General features: G+C 34.7%; 1 protein-coding gene across 3 annotated transcripts in view; it reads left to right on the forward strand.

Moving 5' to 3' along the window:
- STXBP6 (syntaxin binding protein 6) overlaps window positions 1-21664 on the forward strand; it is a 330415-nt gene that overhangs the window by 13729 nt on the left and 295022 nt on the right. Inside the window, exon 1 of one of the 3 annotated variants that reach the window (XM_051977328.1) lies at window positions 2222-2292. The exons of the other annotated variants lie outside the window; for them this stretch is intronic. The gene's annotated coding sequence lies outside the window, so the exon portion shown is untranslated. Of the gene's footprint in view, window positions 1-2221; window positions 2293-21664 lie in introns of those variants that run through there. 3 annotated transcript variants of the gene reach the window in all.

Below are 21664 nucleotides of genomic sequence, written 5' to 3' on the forward strand. Positions count from 1 at the left end.
GATTATCTTTGACTTTGGGTGAAGAGAAATAGCGATTGTATCTGTTTTGGACAGAAACCCTGAAGGTCTTTCCCTCCCTGACTGAATTTTTCATATTTTGATTAGGCAAAAGAAGTCATTCTCTGCCTCATTTCTTTCTTTCTTTTTTTTAAAATAGCTTTTTATTTACAAGTTATATGCATAGGTAATTTTACAGCATTGATATTTGCCAAACTTTTTGTTCCAATTTTTACCCTTTTCCCCCCACCCCCTTCCCTAGATGGCAGGATGACCAGTAGATGTTAAATATATTAAAGTATAAATTAAATACACAATAAGTATACATGACCAAACCATTATTTTGCTGTACAAAAAGAATCAGACTCTGAAATAGTGTACAATTAGCCTGTGAAGGAAATCCAAAATGCAGGCAGACAAAAATATAGGGATTGGGAATTCAATGTAATGGTACTTAGTAATCTCCCTGAGTTCTTTCGCTGGGCATAGCTGGTTCAGTTCATTACTGCTCCATTGGAACTGATTTGGTTCATCTCATTGCTGAAGATGGCCAGGTCCATCAGAATTGATCACCATATAGTATTGTTGTTGAAGTATATAATGATCTCCTGGTCCTGCTCATTGCACTCAGCATCAGTTCATGTAAGTCTCTCCAGGCCTTTCTGAAATCATTCTGTTGGTCATTTGTTACCGAACAATAATATTCCATAATATTCATATACCACAATTTATTCAGCCATTCTCCAGTTGAGGGGCATCTACTCAGTTTCCAGTTTCTGGCCACTACAAACAGGGCTGCCACAAGCATTCATGCACATACAGATCCCTTTCCCTTCTTTATGATTTCTTTGGGATATAAGCCCAGTAGTAATGCTGCTGGATCAAATATATGCACAATTTGATAACTTTGAGCATAGTTCCAAATTCTCTGCCTCATTCTTACCTAGCCTTAAATATTGATGGATGTTGCCTCAAACTGATAAATGATTATTTTCCTAGTGTAGACCCAATTATGCTACTTATATGAATGTGGGCAAGTGATTTAATAGTCTTTTAGTCAGTAAGTATTTGTTAATAAAAGCATGCTATGAAAAAGACTGTGTGCTAAGTGCTGGAGATACAAAGACAAGCAAAAACATGGATCTTGCTCTTATGGAACTCACATTCTAATGGAGGAGACAACATCAGAACAACTGTGTATTATAAAATATATATGGAATAAATTGGAAACTTGAGAGTGAGCACTAGAAATGAAGGGTACCCAGAAAGGCCTCTTTCTGAGACTTTTAAGAGCTGCATATTGAAGAATACCAAGGGGAAATTAGAAGATGGAAGTGAAGTGGAAGAATTCCAGTTATGCAGGACTGCTATTGAAAAGATAGAATTGGGAGATTAAGATTTGTGAATTTAAGAAGGCAGGTAGTTGTGGCTGAATTAGTGTCTGTGGAAAGGGTTATTTTTAAGACTAAAAAGATAGGAAGGGACAAAATTTTGAAGTCTTTTAATGCCCAATAGAACATCCCAACTTTGATTCTGCATATAGTAGGAAGCTGAAGTCTTCATTTGTAATTCATTCTTCATTTGAAAAATGAAGGAATTAGTCTCTATTATAACTAAGGTAGTAATCTGTGTTACTGTGATCTCATAATAAATGAGATTGAAGGCAAAAGAGGTTTTCTTTCTAGCATGGTTTATATTCCTTTTAAACATTTTAATAAAAGGGTAATAATATTTTTGTATCTGTATTATATTCTTTTTCTGAGGATAAGAGAGATTAGTCAGATGTATATATTTTATTTGCCTTTCAAAATAAGGATCCTTCTGCAGCCTTGGCTCTGGGAAAAATTTTCCTTTGGTGTGAAAGTAACCAATATGGTAATTACAATTTTAATCCCCATGCCATTATATCTTGTCTAAGTTTTGACAAAACTTAAAGTTGTGAATATGAGTTTGCCCAAAATATGTAGCTACAGCTGGTAGAAGTACTATTTCACCAAAGTTGAGAAAAGAATATTAAATATTTAAATGCATATGGAATCTTATCTATTTTCTAAGGCCAGTACAACTTTCTAAGTTGTGTGATTTTCCTCAAGCTTTTGATATCAGTTTATTCTTTAAATATTTAGGGGTTCTTAACCTTTTTTTTTTTTTTTTTGGTGTAAGGCACTTTTCTGGAAGCCTGGTAAAGCATATAAATCCCTTCTCAGAATGAATTTAAAAGAATAAAAGAAATGCCAAACAATTATTGATGAGATCCTGAGTCTTGAAGGTTGGCAGAAGAAACCTGAAGTACTGGTAAGATTACTTCCTAGGCAAGCAGGGAAGGGATCTGATGGGGATCAATTCAATTGTATAGTCCCAGTCTGTGTGGAGGTCTTGAGTAACCCTATCTTACTGAATCCAGTCAGAAATTCAAGTTATGTTAAACTCCTATTTCCTCTGTAAAACTGTCCATGGTCCACACCATCTTTGCCGAATCCCTCTTGAGTTAGCCCACCAAGGTATTCTGCCTAGTGGTGTCTTTCTCCTCATCCTTCCCTCATGCCTCATGATATCCTTCCTCCCATCCCTTCCCTATGCTTCATGGTGTCTTTCTCCTTTTTATAGCTAACTCTTTTAGGGTGCTAAATTCCTCTATGGATTTAGACTGCCAGTCAATGGCATACTCATATCTCATGGCATATTCCTTTAATATATTCTTTTATATTCCTTTCCTTGGTAATCCTATTGCTCTCCTAACTATTTCATATTTACCATTTCTGGTGTCTATTTTACCTCTTCGCTTTGTCTGAAACTCCTCAGAAATAAACCAATCTTTTGTCAAAGAGAGGCCATTGTGAATTTTTTACGTGGTCGAACCCCAACATTTGGTACTATTTGCTCTCCTAAATCTCATTAATATCAGAGGTTAGTGAAAATAAAGGTGCAGTTTTTTCCCATTCAGCTTCACAGTTTTCCAGACATCTGATATCTGTGGATACTAGATTACTCCCAGTCTAACTCTCTTGGAATATTAACTTTTGTATGATCAGTAACCTTAATAGAGCTGTTTGGTTTTTTTGGGAGGGAGGCAGTTTATGAGGAGGGGGAGAGGGGAAGAAACCTTGCAAGGTTTTTTTTGTTTTTGTTTTTGTTTTTTTGTTTTTTTAAATATGTGGGAAGTTTTTTTTCCTACTTTAAGGGTTAACATGAAATTATGGAAGGAGCATGGTTCCTGGATTCTAGAGATTTGGATTTGGATCCTTCCTCTAGCTTCCACCAGCTACGGACAAGTACAAGCTCTAGGAGCTTCTTTTCTCATCTGTAATATTAGGAGAATAATATTTTCCCATTGTTCTCACAAGTTTCTTATAGGAAAGTGCTTTTGTGAACCATAAAACTAAATTATTAGTGATAGGTTTTTTTTGTTCCCCAGGGTCTGTTCCAAGTTAGGAATTTACTCAAGCTACTGGGTCAGTGGGATAGCTCTTGGGACAAGTATCCTTTGATCTTCAACTTTTCACAGAATTCTGTCTCAAGTGAAATTTCAAATTTAGTCTTCTTGTGGTCCAAGGAGGAGAACATGCAATGCTGACAGAGCAATTTATTTTTAGCTCCCCCAGTGGAGATTTGACTATGAATAGGCACTTTAATATCAACTTCTAGTTTTCTTTGTAGAATTCTGTCAAATCTGAACACACTCCCCCTTCCCCTTTCTCCCTCCTCTTCTCCTTTCCTCCCTTCCCCCCACCCCAAACACAACTCATTTAGCACTAGGGATTAACCAGCAGATAAATTTACTCAGATGCCAGCACACATTCACCACTATCACACATTCAGGCGTAGCCTGCGGGGAACTCTGGTGCTTCAGAGTTTGGATTTTCTTTTTGGCCCAAGCCTTTTCTTTGGCACTGCCTTGCCTTTACGTTATAGCCCTGCCTTCCATGGCCAGGATTTTCAGTCATTGAAGAAGAAAACAAAGATTTTTAAGAGGTGCTGATAGCAGAATGTTTACAGGCACCTTATTTTATAATGTGATATATTTGCTAATAAATCCTTGGTCAGTAGCTTTCAGATGAAGCCAGGTGATTTTAAAGCCTATTGCTATATTTCTAAACTTTGAAGGAGAAATTATCATGATGTTGTAAGAGCTCTGGGATTGGAATCTTTGAATTCAAATTCTTACTCTGGTACACACTTGTGTATGATTTTAAGCAAGTCACTTAAATTTTTATTTATTCTCTTATCAGTAAAATGCAGAGATTGGAGCAGATCAAGTATAAAATTTATTTCAATTCAATTTATTATCTTGTGAATTGTGTTTTAATTCCTCACAATTTCTGTTGGACTGGATGGGTTTCCTTTGAATGAATTCAATCAATGCCTGTTATTATTTTATTTTTATTTATTTTGTGTTGCTCAAATGGAAATGGTCCTAGAACAAGTCATTATCTTTCTTTTGTATTTGTTTTTGTTTTCATAGTTGAATGAAAGTATTGGGATGCTGGTTCTTCTTCTATAGACTTCTTGTTCCACATGGTTATTATTTAATCTGCCAAGATTTTGAAAATTTTAATTATTTAATTTGGAGATTGTATTTGGTATGACAACTTTTAATATGTATATTTTTCTTAAATTCTTATGGGTCAGTGCAATTAAAAGAGGATAATGATGAATATTAGTCTATTTCTGATAATATACTACTTTCAATTGAGTTTGTTGAATCTCCATAGATTTGTCTGTTACTTTTTGGAGAATAGCAATGTTCTGGTTTGTTATTCTAGTCATTTGGTTGTGTCTTTCTAGGTATTTGGTGGTTGCTAAATTTTTATAGCTTGCTGGATGGTTTCTACTGTTTCCTTGCAAAACCTGCATTAATTACTAAATCTAAGCTTCTTAAGGATGTACTTTCTGTAACTTTTGGTAGCAGTGACCTAATCTTGGTACTGTAATCGTGCATTATACCATTTATGCAAACTTGACTCAACCATTGCTTTGTTTTCTGTTGAATTTCTGTTGAAATAATATCGGTTGAGTTAATGTAGATGCTGCCTAAGGATGGGACTTTGGCTTCCATCTTATATCTTAGCTATTTTATGAGCTCCATATTACAGTAAACCAGTGTAAGTTGCATTTGACAGGGCAAGTGAGGCCCATCATTATCAGCTTTATAATTGCTTTGAGAAATCATGTCTTTTTATTCAGAACAGTATTCTATAAAATTTTAGCCTGTTATATGATTATTTTTTTAAGGAGGAACTATTGGTTTTTATATACCTGCTTTGAGATAGTGAGCCCTATATTTTGTTAACATTATATGACTTTTTGGATATTTTCTAAAGCTATTATTACCTGTTTTATTATCTTAAGGATGCATATTAATACAGATTATGTGAAGATGTTCTAGAACACTGTTAGAGAAATGGTGCCAAATTCAAATAGAAAGGGGGTCCCTAAGTTTGCATAAGGATCTCTTGCCAACTACATATTGACTTAGAATATCAACATTATCTGTATTTTATTGTATTTTTATTTATTAAAATATTTCCCAATTATATTTGATTTCAGGATACTAGTTAATCTTTTGACATACATGGTCACAATATTTTACTTGAAAGTTTTGTCTCTGGTGTGTCTTACCTGAAGAAAAAGTTATATGTAAGTATTAGATTTGTCCATTGCATAACCTCCTGATTGAAGCCCTAGATTTTTAGTATCAATTTTTTCTTGGCATAAATTGAGAGAATTTTTAAAAATCAGTCCAAACGACATTTTGATAGTGTTGGAAGGTTGAGTGTGGCAGTGCAAATCTATAGTCCCTGCTACAGGAAGCAGATGAGACTATTGGATCCCCTGAGTTGCAGTAGGGCTATCTGGTTCACCTTGAATCAAACACTAATATAGAACATGGATAATATCAAGTTAGATTACTCCAAAACACATTCAAAAGTTTTTCACAGTCATACTTATTTCTATTCAAACAGGCAAGATGATAACAGATTTGGAGCTTTAGCAGGCAGAACCATAACAGGCTTAGGTTGCCTCCCTTATTTATTAACTATTATTATTATTATTACCATTACTATTTCATTTACAAGTTGATTATCTAGTTGGGGGAATCACTTAGTTTTTCTTTTTGCTCTTTTGGTCCTTCCTAGTTGCCTTTTTGACTCCTTTTCTGTCTTACACAACTTCTACTTTAGTTCTACCTCATCATCTCTTGCCTAAACTGTTGCAGTGGCTTCCTAATAGGTTTTCCTTCCTCATTTTGTTATGCAAATTATAATAGTTCATTAGTTATAGTTCATGTTATCTTTATAACTATCTGAGAAAATAAGTTATTATTATTCAGTCATATTCAACTCTTTGTGACTCCAGGGACCATATTGTCCATTTATTGGCAAAAATACTGTAAAAGTTTATGACTTTCTTCTCCACTGGATTAAGATAAACAAAGGTTAAATTACTTGCACAGGATTCTACAGCTAGTAAGTGTTGGAGGCTAGACTTAAACTCAGTTCTTCCTAATTCCAGGACCAGTATTCTAGCTGCCTCCTGATGAAAGAGGAATATACCAGGGGGTGGAGGAGATGGTTGTTAAATTAAAGGGAAGTACAATCAAATCTTACACTTGTACTTATAAATACAAAGGAGTAGGAGGGTAGAGGGAAGGTGGAAAAAAGAGAAAAAGAAAGAGAAAGAAGAAGCAAAGAAAGAGGAAAGGAAAGAGAGAAAGAAGGAAAAGAGATTTCTATAGAAAGAAACCTGTACATATATAAACAAATGGAAAGGGGAAAGATCTGTTTTCTCATAGTTACAAGGAACTCTCAGATAAAATAATCCTTTCCACCACTACAAGCCAGCACTTTAGGGTTTAGAGAATCAAACAGGGAAAACACTTACTCGTTAGGTTACTAATTTGTTAAGGGTCATATTTCTGATAGATATTAGTTGTTCTGTTTTTTCGGTAGTATTTACCTGAGTGATTCATTCTCTTTCTCTTTTTCCCTCCCTTTGGAATTGTTCTTATTGCTGCTTTAATCAGAATTCTTAGTTCTTTCAAAACTGCTTCTTTTTACAATGTTGTTCTTATTGTATACATTTTCCTCTGGCTTGTACTCCATTCACTTTATTAATTCATATAAGTCTTCTAAATTTTTTCAGAATTCACTCCTTCATTTCCTGTGACACAGTATATTTCAGTTCATTCAAATACTGCAATTTGTTCTACCATCTTTTACTATGTCTTTCCTATAGCTAAAGTATTGCTATGAATAGACTTGTAAATATAGGCCCTTTCACTTTGTATTTCTGCTTCCATGGGATTTTATGAAAGCTTGTTTTAACAACCTGACTGTTTACTTTTAATTCTCCTTCTTTTCTCATCCTTTAAAGTTGGGAAAAAACAAAAATTGTCTCTAGAATTCATTAGATCCTTTAAGGGAACCATTAAGTATAAATAAATACTTCTTTAAAAAAAAAAAAAAAAACTTTTTAAAAGCCATATGTAAAACATTGATTTTGTTTCCTATTTTCAGTGATAAATTTCATGCTTAACAAGAAAAGTCATCTGTCTTGTAATATTCTTGCCACCTTCCTGTTTAAAACTACCTCAAAGTAGATAATCTTTGTATTCTTGACCCTAGATCTCCCTGCAGAAACAAAATGCAGCAGCATTTGTAGACCTATTAACATGATATGGTTGCATATTTAAATTTATGTGAAATTAACAGATTGAAGCCAAGATATTCAGTGTTATAAAAGTTGACAGGCATTTATTTGGTGTTTCCTTATGACTTGAGAGATTGAGATTGAGATATTGAAAGAGGAATTAGAATTAAGAAAATTCTTAGTGCACACCAGGCTTTTCTAAGCATTCAACTCAGGGGCCAATATTAGAGGAGTCTTTTCCTGATTTTTTCCCCTTATTTCTCTCTCTGTCTCTTTCTCTTTTGTTCTCTCTCTTTCTCTAAGTAATTTATCTTGTAAGTAAATAAAATTCAGCAAACATTAAGCAACTACCTTTCAAGTCTAGAGTAAGAGATAGGGCATGGACAGGGAGAGGGTTCTAGACCTATGATTTAATTAGTTTAGGGAACTTGAGGTTGAGACAGCTCCTTCTACCGAAGCAAGTCAGTACCTCCTCTGTCATTCATGGAGTTTGTTGTTGTTTGTCCTTTATTTCTGAAGAGGACTTATGAAACCATGAAGATGATAGCTTGACTTGAAAGTGAATTGAATTTAAGTGCGGCAGAGCTGTGCAAAGTTAGCCTCACTCTCTCCTCCACAACCATCTAGGATCAGTGGCAGGATAAAAGTCAAGATGACTAGCAATGGAGAAATTTAGCAACTTGCTCAGGATCATATAGCCATTATGTGCCAGCAGTGGGATTTATACTTAAAAGTTTCTGGGGAATAAACATAAACAAAACAAAACAAAAATCAATTCCTTCCCTCAGTGAACTTACATTTTATCCATGATATGTAGTCTGTATAAAGAATTTTCAAGAGGAAGAGACTGTTTTTCTATTCCCAGGTATCATTATGCCTTGAGCAAAGTAGATGCTTATTAAATACACACTGGTTGAAATGGCTGGAATTTTTCCAGTCCTTAGAATAAGTTTGATTAAATACATTCAACATCAATTATTTATATTTGGGTTAATAGGAAATGCCAGTCTGTGTGTTCAAAATAAGTGCTTTTCAACATGTCAGGTTAAAATGAACTATAGCCAATTCTGTTCCCTCCCCCCAAGACAATTGGGGTTAAGTGACTTGCCCAGGGTCACACAGCTAGGAAATGTCAAGTATCTGAGATCATATTTGAACTCAGGTCATCCTGACTTCAGGTCTGGGTACTCTATCCACTGTACCAATTAGCTGCCCCTATAGCTAGTTCTTAAATCACTGCAATATAAATATAGAATTGACTAAGGATCCATCCTTGTTAATTAGCACAATAGTTATAAAGGATGTTGTAATGCCATCCAGAAGAATTTTGAAGCTTTGCTGTTAGGATGTACAAACTTTCACTAGTTGGAGAGAGCAGTAATTCTTTATAAATTTGAAATCCTTACATAACAGTAATAAACATGATGCATCATGTAGTTGGAAGGTTAATGCTGTAGAATTCACTCAAAACCTATTAAATAAATATTTTATGTTTATGTTTGTGGGATCAGCATTATCCCCATTTTACAGATGTGATAAACATAGGTGAATCTAGTGATTTGGGATTAAGTCTATATAATAGATTTACCGGCAAAGTTTTAAACAGTATATTTCAAGCTCTGACTTATGAGCATGATACTTATGTTTATGGAATATGTTTTCCATGTGAAGCTCCAGTCAGCATTTCACACTTTCCCACTAACACTGTCTGCCTTCAGGGAATCTTGATTCTTTCTTTCTCCACTGCATTTTCTTCATGATGGGTTTTAACTCCCTGACCCCAAATCCATGGAGCACTATTCATCTATTTTTTCTCTTTCTCTGTTTATGAGAAGGCGATCTGGAAAGTAGCAGAGATAGAAGAAACAAAGGCCCCTAATCTGTTGTTGATGATTAATTAACTATCCTGATACAGCTATCTTCTCCACATTCAGGGTTTTTTTGTAGCATGACTTTACTTGAGGGATTAGCTATCATCTCTGAGATTAGTAAAGTCATAGATTTGGGATAGGAAAGTAACTTCAGAGGTCGTGCAGCCTTCTTGTTTTGGATTTTTGCAGAAGAGAGCTGAGTCCCAGAGAAGTTGTGTTTTCCCAGAGCAGGAGAGGTGGTGAGTAACTCAGACTGACTCCAAATGCAGCATTGATATCATTACTTTGAGTAGCCTTAGGAAAAGATTGTAGTGGGTTTAGTATTCGTAGAGAGTCTCTCAAGTACTAACCAGGCCTGATCTTGCCTAGCTGCTTCAGAGATCAGAGCAGTTCAGGAAATTTCAGGGTGCTATAGCTTCTGGATGTTTGGTTGAGGGCTGGTGACTTAAAAATGATTCTAATTTTTGTATTTCAGGGTTTGGGGCTAGGTCAGTCATGCTTAACTTCATTGCTTGTGAGCTCCAGCTACTTAACCAGTCATAACTATAGTCTCTAGCCCTGGAGCAAGATCTTAAATGTGATGAGTACTCAAGAAATGAATTATTCTGCTTCTGGGGACCCTGGCAGCCAGAGGACCTTTCAGTACAAAATGTGGAGTTCTGGGCATTGATCTAAATCTGCCTCCTACTCTGAGTCACACTTTGAATGTGAGACCAAAGAAAGAGACACTGAAAAAGTCATATTTGTTGTGAGTATCATCTTTGGGCCAGATACCACACTTGGGATAAGATATGTAGTCAGAGTCTCTTTTTTGGTGAGACAAATGGGGTTAAGTGACTTATCTAAGATCACACAGCTGGTAAATGTCAAGTATTTGAGAATAGATTTGAACTCAGATCCTCCTAACTAAGGCCTGTATTCTTCAGCCTCTTTTCTTAAATCTCCTCTTCTTTCTCCTCCTCAGAAGAATAAGTTTTCCAAAAGCACAAGTCTGACTGGGTACTTTTCCTACTAAAAACAGCAACAACAACAACTCTTACTTGGAGCCCTGTTACTTTAGGATAAAATACAGAATCTTGAGTTTAGATTTATAAAGCCCTCAGTAATCTGACACTCTCACCTTTCCAGATTTATTTCTCACTACTTCCTTCCATGGACTATACTGTTCCGACAAACTGGCCCATCAGCTGTTTATCAGACTTGGCATTTGGTTTCCCTTCTGCTTTTCCTTGTGCCTTTGGACAAGTTGTGATCTCTCTATTCTGGGAAGGAGTTCTTCTTCACTATCTCCTTCTCAGTATTTTTAATTATCCTTCAAGGCTTGATTCTTTCTTAATGCTTAATGCTTTTCTTTGTCCTTGTATTTGCTTTTCATATTCAGACTTCTCTCCCTTCCCCAAAGGAATGTAAATTTAAGATTATTAAATTGAATAAATACAAGAAAGGCTACATATTGTAGAGAATAGGCCACTGAACTTTGATTTAAGAAAACTTGGATTCATACTCCACCTCAGAGACCTACTATTTGTGTAGTTCTGAGCAAGTCATTGACCACTATGTGAAGATGGGACATGATATTCAGTGGTAGATAGGATATATATATATATATATTTATAGTTTGCTTTCAAGGAATTTATCATCTGCTTATCAATTTTATCATCTGAATTTATTATGGAGAGGGATAGTTGGAGAGAAATATGTACTTTACTAACTATTCCCTAAGGCACAGGTATCAAACATGGAATGAGTCAAAACACTCTTAGTGTTATGGACCCTGTTTAAATTGAAGTGGGAAATATTTTGCAAAGTCAATAAATAAATGAGTAAAAATAAATTTTAAAATACAATATAATATAGATAATGCTAACTTGTGGTTTTCTCAATTATGTACACAAGTCTGACTGGGTAATCTTTCCTACTAAAAAACAAAAAAAGCAGAAAACAACTGGAAAAGGAAATGACAGACTATCAGTTTTTTTCCCCCTAAGAAAACCCCAAATGGGGTCACAAAGAGTCAGACATAACTGAAATGACTGAATAATAAGTTAATGGGCAGGCCCTAGAGATATATTTCATTTGAGTTTGTTATCAAAGCTATAAGGGCCAGTATAACAAGCACAAAAGAGAGGATGAGGGCAAAGTTCCATGAAACATTTTAGGGGAGAGAAAGCATTTGAGATAGTAGGATATGGGAGAAAAGGTTTGGAGTTGGAAAAGGGGAGAGTAAGAATGGAGAGGTGTGCAAGTAGGGTTGGAAGATTGATTGTGTAGATTGCATCTGGATTGTGAAGGACCTTAAATACCAAGAGCTGGAGTTCACACTTGATTAACTAGGTAATTAGAGCCAATTTTGAAAGTCAGCATGTATATATTAGTATGTAGAAGATTGATCTGGTAGTGGTCTGAAGGAGATTTTGGAGAAAATCAAATTGGAGACAGAAAGACCAGTTGAGTGATCATTTTAGTTCAGTTGAAGTATGAAGACCTATTGGGGGTTATTACAGTGTGTAAAGAATAGATTTGAGAGAAAATGCCAGGGGTGAACTTTTGGACTGATGAAATTGGAAGGGGGGGGAGGTGGGAGGAAAAGATGAGGGAAGATGATTCTTTATACAATCAGTGCTAGGATTGCTATTCTAGTGATTTTGGTACTATCAAAAAAAATAGAGAAGTTGGGAGGAGGGGCAGGTTTTTTTTTTTTGAGGAACAATAGTTTAGTTTTGAATGTGTTAGCTTTATGTCTTTGAAGGAAGTCCAATTAGAAATATCTTCCAGGAAGTTGGAGATATAAGTCTGGACTTGAGGGGAGAGATTTGAGAGTGATAATTGAAGCCTTAAATGTGGATGAGTTTATAGATCAGGACTTCTTAACTAGAAGTGACAACTTTTTCAACCATTCGCCAATTGATGGACATTCTTGCAATTCTGTGAACTCAAAAAAAAGTGGACAACCATTTCAACGTCATTGTCTTCCTTTTTAATCTTGTGTACTTTGTTTTATTCAACTAAAAAGATTTTTCTGAGACATGAATTCAAAGGTTTCATTAGACTGCCAAAGGATACATTACTTAAAAAAAAAAAAAAAAGAACTCTTCATGGAGAGAGATGAGGGTAAAGAATTGAACCTTGGGGATAATAAAGCTTCAAGGTTGGGAAGATGTTTAGTCAGCAATAGAAGCAGAGAAGGTTGGAAAGGTAGGGAAAGAGACATATGAGTGCAGTGTCACTCACTACCAAGAGAAAAGGGAAGAGAGGGTGTCTGAGTGTTCCTTCAGCAGTGCCAAATACACCAGAGGGGTCAGGTAAAATGAGGATGGAAGAAAAGGCTATTGGATTTAATAGTGGGGAAGTTATTGTGTATAAGTGTAATAAACCTATTATAGATCATGGAGAATACAAACCAAATTGTGAGGGACTGAGGAGTGGGTGGATAATGGACTAAGTTGATTCAGGGGTTGAAGTGTGAGTTTAAAATAATGTGATGATAATTTAAGAAATACACTGTAAATCATAAGTATCAATCTGTTGTTCACTTTAAAGTAGTCCCTGTGGGAGACTGCCAATATTGGGGTAATTGAAATAGCCCTGGATTTAGATTTTAAAAAGTTTTATTGCTGACTGCATATCAATTTAAAAAATCACAAATTAACATTATCCATGTTGTATCGAATATTTATTTTGATAAATATTTCCTAATTAATTTTAATTTGTTTCTAGGGGCCCTTGGCAATTTTGTGGATAACAAATTTATTATCCCCTGCCTTAGAGGATTTCTAAGACCTCTCCCAAATAAAATATTCTGAAATTTTGACTATTTTAAATGAATTACTTTTACTCCTTAGCACCATGGAAGTAAGAGTGTCTGAATCCATGAGAATAGACAGAGATATAAATAGGAATTTTTAAGCCCAAGGAAAATTCAGGTGGGGCCATAATGAAGGTAGTGAGGGTGAGAAGAGATCAGTGTAGCTAGTCAGAAGACAATCCAATAAAAAAACTACAGTTGTGTCAGGAGATATACTTACCTGTCCTTTAAGGACAAATACAGGAGAGATTATGTTACAAGAGTAAGACTTTGGGTGTGGTGGCTCAGGATGATTACATGAGGCTAGTGGATGACTGAACCGATTGGAGAGGAAGCTGGATGGATACTTTCCTTCACCAAGCCAGTTGTCCGCATAGCCTAGTGGTCACTGCCATATCACCAGATTTGTTTGTGACTATTTATTTATTTATTTTGTTGTTAGGACTTGGTTAGGGCAAGAAGGCAGGTTCACAGATATTATTACCCTGAACTTCCCCCACCCCCATTCTATCTTTATGCTCACAGTCTGAAAAGAGACCTGTGAATGAGGAATGCAAAACCTCAGTGGCCTATTACCCCACCCATAGATTCCTCAGGCTGTGACATTCCTCACGCTTCTGAAAGTGAGAACCCTTAGTGTCTTTTTTTGCATTTTAACCAGATGAGGAACTTTACTCCTAACATCTTTGAATTCTAACAAACCAACTTTCTCTTCTATGTATTCTTGACATATGAGCAGCTATTCAGAAAATTCTGGAGGCTGTTTGATGATTGGGTCATTTTTATACTCTGAGTTTGTGCTTGTGAAAGCTACTTAGAGATGGTTTTGGGTGTGTGTATGTGTGTGTGAGTGAGACAGAGACAGAGAGACAGAGAGACAGAGAGACAGAGAGAGAGAGAGAGAGAGACAGACAGACAGACAAGTGTGATTATTTCTTTCTGTGTGAAGTATGGACCTTCCAAAATCATTCTTGAAAGCTGAAATTGAAAGCTTCCAAATGTACCTTGGGGAAACTCAGTATCTTTTCCTGAGATGTGCTTTACCTGTGTAGATCATCTCACAGCCTGTATTCAGGTCTAAAGACAGTAGTAATCAGTAACAGTTTTTATTTCTTTTTCCCCTCACCCTCTTTATTTCTGCCTATTTACAGTTCTCTGTCTCTGTATTGCTAAGGCTAAACAAAAAAAAAAAAAAATAGAAATAGATGCTGAAAACATTTTTTCCCCTAGTTTTGCTTCAGGATATCATAGAAACATTTGGACTTTTTTGTATATAGTTCTTTAGAATGGTTTCTTTCATTTGATGGTCTTTATCCTTTGCTCTTGAGCAAGGAAAGTCTTTAGGGATAATGAGACACAGAGAACATAAATTACTCCTTTGACAATTATAAATCTCTTATTTTTTAAACTTACCTCCTTCTAGTTAGAAAGTTCAAGTTATCTTCTGTGCAAATAAAATTATTATGAAAAGGAAGCTGAATCAGTGTTAGGAAATTTACTGTGGTAGTGACATTGCCATCTTTCCTTAGCATTTTAATTTTCATGAGGTAAGCAGATGAATTAAGCATACCTGAGCCACTTAGCTTGTAAGTTCCTGGTATAGTAGTAATAGAGCAGTCCAAGGTTTTGTGTCTTGGTATGTATTTAATAGATTGTATTACTATCCTATTTATGGGTGTAATTTGTGAACATCAGATTTGGCAGCTACAGTTAGAAGCCTGAACCTTAGAATTGACCTTCTTCCAAAGAAAGACATACCTTATGAATATAGTTTTATGTTGAAAATTTACAATTCACTGAGTAAACAAAGGATTAGCATTTTGACAGGTGGTGTAAAAACACCACCCACATCCTTTGTTTTTTGAGTGGGTGTAGATAGTGACTAGGTCCGGCTTTATGTGTCTGGCATTTAGATCAGGGACCCACTAGAAATCCCTCCCCTCCCCTTTTTGAGACTGCTGTGGTAAGGTTACTTTATTAATTTCTGTTGAATAAGTATCTAAAGGTTCATTTCAGATCAGTTTTGGTGGAAGGTATTTTTTCCTGATTGTTTATTCTTTATAATTTAAAAAATTGTTGAATATCTTACTATCACAGAGAGTATGGTACTAGGATAAACAATTAGAACACGACATAATATTATCCCTATCTACTGAAGATGTCCCAGTACAAAGGGTGAAGATTAAACTGGGAACAGATCAGTACTCCTGATTTTAATTAAAGTTTAAAATTTCTAAAATTTTGCAAATACTGCTTCCCTAAAAAAGTTAATTATTTAGATATACTGAGTAGATTAGTTGAGATTATAGATGGTCATGACTCTATTCCGTACGTCTTGTTTTAAAAATTAGTTAAAAAATCCATGTTATTTTCAAAATAGATGTTTGTCTCTATTTTCCTCTTGTATAAGAATCTCTGAAGATAAAAATCTGTTAAAAAGTCCTTAACACAGTATCTAGCTCATGGTAGGTTCTATATAAATGCTTACCCTTCCTTCCCCCTTCTATCAGAATCAAAAAGTATTTATTCCTCCTGGTATTGAGAGTCTTGGCTGTCCTTTTCTAATGTCTCTTTCCTCAATTGTTCATTTTCATTTGGTATGACCCAATGAACATAAACCAGGAAGAAAAGAAAACATCTATGAGTTCTGGAATTTATGCTGCATTAAGTTTTTTTGGTAAAGTGGGGCCAGATGAAAACAGTTGTGAGGTAGGGAATCTGGCTTAAAATTCTGTGCTAAGGAATAACTAGCAAAAACTAAGTATTGGATCAAAAGCTTTAGAGCTGGATGGGCCTAGAGAAGGTTAAACGATCATCTGGTCCAACCTTCCCATTTAAGAGTAGCATAAGATCCATGTGGGTGAGGAGACTTATTGGAGATGAAGTAGGAAGTAAGTAGAAGATTGGGAATCAGAAGATTCCTGATTACAAAATAATGCTCCAAGAAGAAAGGTAGGGGACCATGTCAGCATCAGCCAGTTGCCAGAACAACTAAGTGTTAATCACAAAAAATAAAAAAAAAGTTTTTTATGATCCATTTAGCATTTAGAACCTGTGCTGTGTTAGCTTTTCCTTGTTTCTATGTTGCTTCATAATTTTTGTGTTCTGTTTACTCATCTAGATTGCAAAATCTTCTTTTGGGATTTGTATTTTTTCCTAGTAATAATAGTGATAGCTAAGACTTGATATGTATAGAATTCATACATATACAGATTCATTCTTGAGTCCTCTATCCAGCATTTTTATTCTCTGTGCAATCTAATCACACATTCCTTAAGAGGATGAAGTGAAGTATTGCTAGTCGGACTGAATGTGGATTTCAACAAGAGTAAGCTAATATTTCAGGCTCTAGTTCCAAATGGCACCCCAAACAAAGTCAAGGTCAGTTGGGTTCTTTGGATTCATTGAGGATAAATGTCATGTATTTCAGTTTTCAGTTTTACCTCCATGAAACTTCAATACTTTTTTTTAAGCATTCAAAGATAAATGTACATCTTGTTGTTATTGAATCATTTTTCAATTGTGTCTGACTCTTTGTGACTACATTTAGAGTATTTTTGGCAGCTATGGAGTGGTTTGCAATTTCCTTTTCTTACTTATTTTTGAGATGAGGCAACTGAGGCAAACAGGGATAACTGATTTGCCAGCGTTACACAACCACTGTCTGAGGCTGAATTTGAACTTAGGAAAATGAGAATTCCTCACTTCAGACCTGGAACTTGGACTGCACACTGCTTGCCAACAAACTTGTTGAATATAACATTTCAACTCAGAGAAGTGTACTCTTTTCCTTGACTTATAAATTTCTTATAATCATAGATTCTAGAGCCTTGAGACCTTAGAGATTATTTTGCTTTTATTAATTCATTTCAGCAATAGACAAGAATAAATCAGTAGATAGTTAAAGGTTATTGAAGTGACTGTTTTTGAAATTTAGCTTTATATTTTACCTTGTATCAGGATCTTAACCATTATTTGCTATTAAGAGGTAGCTAGATGTCACAGTAAATATTTGATTCAATCAGGAAGACTTGCATTTAAATTCTGCCTTCCCATTTTTGCTTGCTGTATGATTTTGAGTAAATTATTTAATCTCTTTGTCTCAGTTTTTTCTTCTGTAAAATAGGAATAGTGTAACCTTTATCTCCCAGAGTTATTATGAAGATAAAAATCACTTCACAGATTTTAGAGCATCATATAAATGCTGGCAATAGTGATGATGTTATTATCTTATATATTTTTGCCTCAATTTCCTGTTCGGTGGAAGCTTTGGCCTAGACTAAATTTTTTTCCAGATCTGAAAGTTCTGAATGATAAAATTAAACTCCTTTCCCCATCTTCTTTAGCTTTTAGGGAAATTTATAATTTATTTTTATTTCAAAATAGTTGATTTTTCTTTTTCTCAGTTTTTCAAAAAATGAGTGCCAGAAAATATACTTGGGGAAAAAGAAAAATAATACTTGTATTTCTCCCCCAGCACTTTTGTGAAGATTAGAAACATCTCTGAAGTGTGTGGGTCATTTAATAAAAAAGTAACTTAGCATAAAGTTAGCATAACTAAGCTTTTTGTTATTATGCCTTGTATCTGACCCTCATCTACAGTTTTTTCTGTGGTAATAAGGGAGTCACATAAGTGATGCTTTTGCCTTCATGTCATTATTTGCTAAAGTTTGACAAGTGTGGAGACTATGGATAGAATTATCTATTCTATAAAAATGGATTTTTCTAGCAAAAAATAAAAGGAAATATTTCACAAATTCATAGAATATTAGAGCTGAAAGGATCATAGAAATAATTTATTCCAAACCACCATCTATTTCTTATAATTTAGTGGATAAAACTAAAGGAGTGGAGGTCATACCATATGATCTCTCTAAGGTCCCTTTCATTTTGCAATGAATTCTTTGGTCAAGGCAAACCTTGAAAAAAAAAATGGGAAAAATGAAAAATGATATCCTGATTTTCAGGATGAAAAAATGAACTCAGAAAGTAGAGGTTCTTTGCTTTAGGGCACGCATACACAATTGATTAGTGACAGAACTGAGACTGGAATTAAAGTCTTCTGCTCATTATATTTCTTTTCCCACCATATTGACAATTTGGTATTAAAATTTTACTGAAAAAAATACTTTTGGAATAACGATAGGGAAAAAAAATCATGGGTACCTTTGTCATTTTAATTAAAATATAATAAACTCAAGCAAAAATTACACTAGACTGATTTCTACTTCTTTATTCAAATCTTATTTACTATATTGTCATTTTCATCTCATAAAATTAGCATTTATATGAAAATAAGGTTTAACATAAATGTTCTGAGGTAAAGTAGTTCTTCATGTCTTTTACTTTCTGATTTTTGTGAATTACAATTTTAGATATGAAATAAGAGGGTTTTAAAAATTATTTTATTTTATTTTATTTATTTTTGCGAAGGCAGTTGGGGTTAAGTGACTTGTCCAGGGTCACATAGCTAGGAAGCGTTAAGTTTCTGAGACTAGATTTGAACTTAGGTCCTCTTGACTTTAGGGCTGGTGCTCTAACCACTGTGCCACCTAATGCCCCTATTGTTTTATTTTTTAAAGAAAATCTCTCTGATTATGATTGTATTTAACCACAGAAATTAAAGTATATTTCTAACATTTAAATTAAAAGTCAGATTTGAAAATAAATAGACCAAGGTTTATTTTGCCTTATGCTTTCTTTTCTTTTCTTTTTTTTTCTTTTTTCTTTTTTTTTTCTTTTTTTTTTTTTTGTGGTAAGCAAGCCAACTTTAATTTGTGTAGCAGAGAAGAAACTAAACATTGTTACTTTGACATGAAATTAATGTGAAGACTTATAGTACTATTTAGTTGTACTATATATATATTTATATATGAAAATAAGGTTTATTGAATGTGGAAATAAAGTACAAAGGAAGAAATAATTTTGAAATTAGCCAATGTTTTAACACTGGTTTGAACAACACATATCCTCTTTTCTATCTTTGTCTCTGTGAAAGCTGATTCATTCTTTTATTTTCCTTAGAATAGTACCTGTCAAATTTTTTGGCCTCAGAACTTAAAAATTTCTTTAAAATGATGGAGAACCACTTTTTTTTTTAATGAGTGTTATGTTAATTGATATTTACCATTCTGAAAATTGAAATATCTCAGTGTCATTTTGAAAATTGTTTTGACTTCAGGGAGTTTTTTGAGTGTAATTGGGACCCTGAGACATCCCTGATCCTCACTTTAAGAACTGTGTCCTTAGAACAATGATTTTTTATTTCTTGTTTCAAATATATAAGCAAATATATTTCTAAGTATCTCAAAGGATATCATGAATTTCCTAAAGCAAAGTTGTTTTTAATTCACTTTAATTTAAAACAATGATTGTAGCTCATTTTCAGCAGTGCTTTAGAATTTGCAATGTACTTAGCTTTTAGCAATCCTAGGTTATATTTTATAGAAAAGGAGGTTGAAATTTAGAAAGGCTAAGCAACTTCCTTATAGTTCTAGTTAGCAATGACATGATTCTCCTCATTTCTTATCTGAATTGCACAGCTCTGGGACATCTTTGCCTTCTCTACCATCTATGACAGATGTTCCCTTTGGTCTCCCAACTTTTCAGCTTCCATAATTCAGTTAAATAAATGTTTATTGAGTATTGCCTCCTCTTGATTTTAAGTCCATCTCTCTGTCTTTGTATCCTTTATCCTTTGTATTCCTATCCTTTGTATATTTTTAGGTGTGTCTAATGTGTAGTGTGTCAAAGATACAGAGTGGAAATGTCAAAGATGGTTGTGCTTAAGAAATTTAAAAGAAAAGATAATAGCAGATTTATAGTAGCAGTCCTTTGTGACCTTTTTTCAGGTCTGACCACATCTCCCAATTTCTCATTTAACTTCAAGGGCTTCCTGTCATCACCAGGATCAAATACAAAATCCTCCATTTGGAATTCAAAGCATTTTATAACTTGCCTTCTCCCTCACCTTTCTAGTCTTCTCACATCTTACACCCTTTACATACTTTGTAATCTGTTGACACTGACCTTCTTCCTTCTTTTCCTCACAAAAGGTATTTTGTCTCTCAGTGCTCGGTATTCTGACTGTCCTCATGCTCAGAATGTTCCCTTTCCTCATTTTTGCCTTTTCCCCAGACTTCCCTCAATTCTCAACTAATATCACATCTTCTACAGGAAATCTTTCACAACTCTTCAATTCTAGTGGCTTTTTTTAAAAAATTATTTCCTATTTGTCATGTGTTTGTGTGTCTGTGTGTGTCTGATTGAAGGTATGTGGGGATGTGTGTGTGTCTAATGTATATATGTATATATAACACGTGTGTATAACTTGTTTGTACCTAGTTGGTTGGTTGTTGTCTCTCCCATTAGATTGTAAACTCTTTTAAAGCAGACATGTCTTTTGTCCGTTTTTGTATCAGCACATACCAGGTGCTTGGAATGTGGTAGGAACTTATTAAATGCTTATTGATTGGCTGACTGACCTTGTGTTGTTAGAAGCTCTAGTTTAATGCATTTTGTTTTTTTCCTCCTGGATTCTTTTCTTAAGAGTTTTGTTTTTTAAACCAATTTCTGAAGTCACATGTCATATATGCCAAAAGTACCTTCAAAACATCCATATCACTTGCCCTTATCTAATTTTTAGCAATAATAACTATTGGGTTCTGACCAACTATTTTGAAAACAGAATGGAAAAGAGGGATAAGGGTCAGGTTAAATGGAGGCAAGACTTAGCAAGAGAAGAAAGACTTCAAAAGATTCAGTATTATAGGGTAGTCTTATCTTACCAGATGGGGTTATATAGTTCACTAGGTATTCTTTGTTTCCCTCTCTTTTTCCATGTCCTTCATGGTGTTCTGTGGCTCATTCATTCTATATGCATTGAGTATCTGGTTTAGCCTATGTATTGAGATGCTTTTACCAGGGTGTGGTTGTTGAACATGCTGCAACTTCTTGGAGCCACAGGTGAAAGATGAGTGAAAGGTGATTTCCAGAGGTAGATGAACAGCACTAAAAAGCCCTCCCACTGGAAGTACTAGTATTCATTGAACACCCCATACACTATCTTAAATGGGCTAAACCAATTTAAACCAAACCAAGTTGATGATAACTGACAGACTTCAGGCCTTGAATTCTTATGCCCAAGCATTAAATATACTACCTCATGATGCCTTCTGTGAGAGTAGGAGAGAAGGGACCAGATAAATAAACAAATTAGCACATATTAGGCATTATGTGATTTGTTCTAAATGGTACTAACAGAATCTTAGATCCATTTTTCAGGTGATTAGGAAAATCTTTGTAAAATAGAAGGTAGAATTGGGCCATCTCCTGAAGAACA

This window comes from Antechinus flavipes, chromosome 2, assembly GCF_016432865.1.
Source record: "Antechinus flavipes isolate AdamAnt ecotype Samford, QLD, Australia chromosome 2, AdamAnt_v2, whole genome shotgun sequence".
Taxonomy (NCBI): domain Eukaryota; kingdom Metazoa; phylum Chordata; class Mammalia; order Dasyuromorphia; family Dasyuridae; genus Antechinus; species Antechinus flavipes.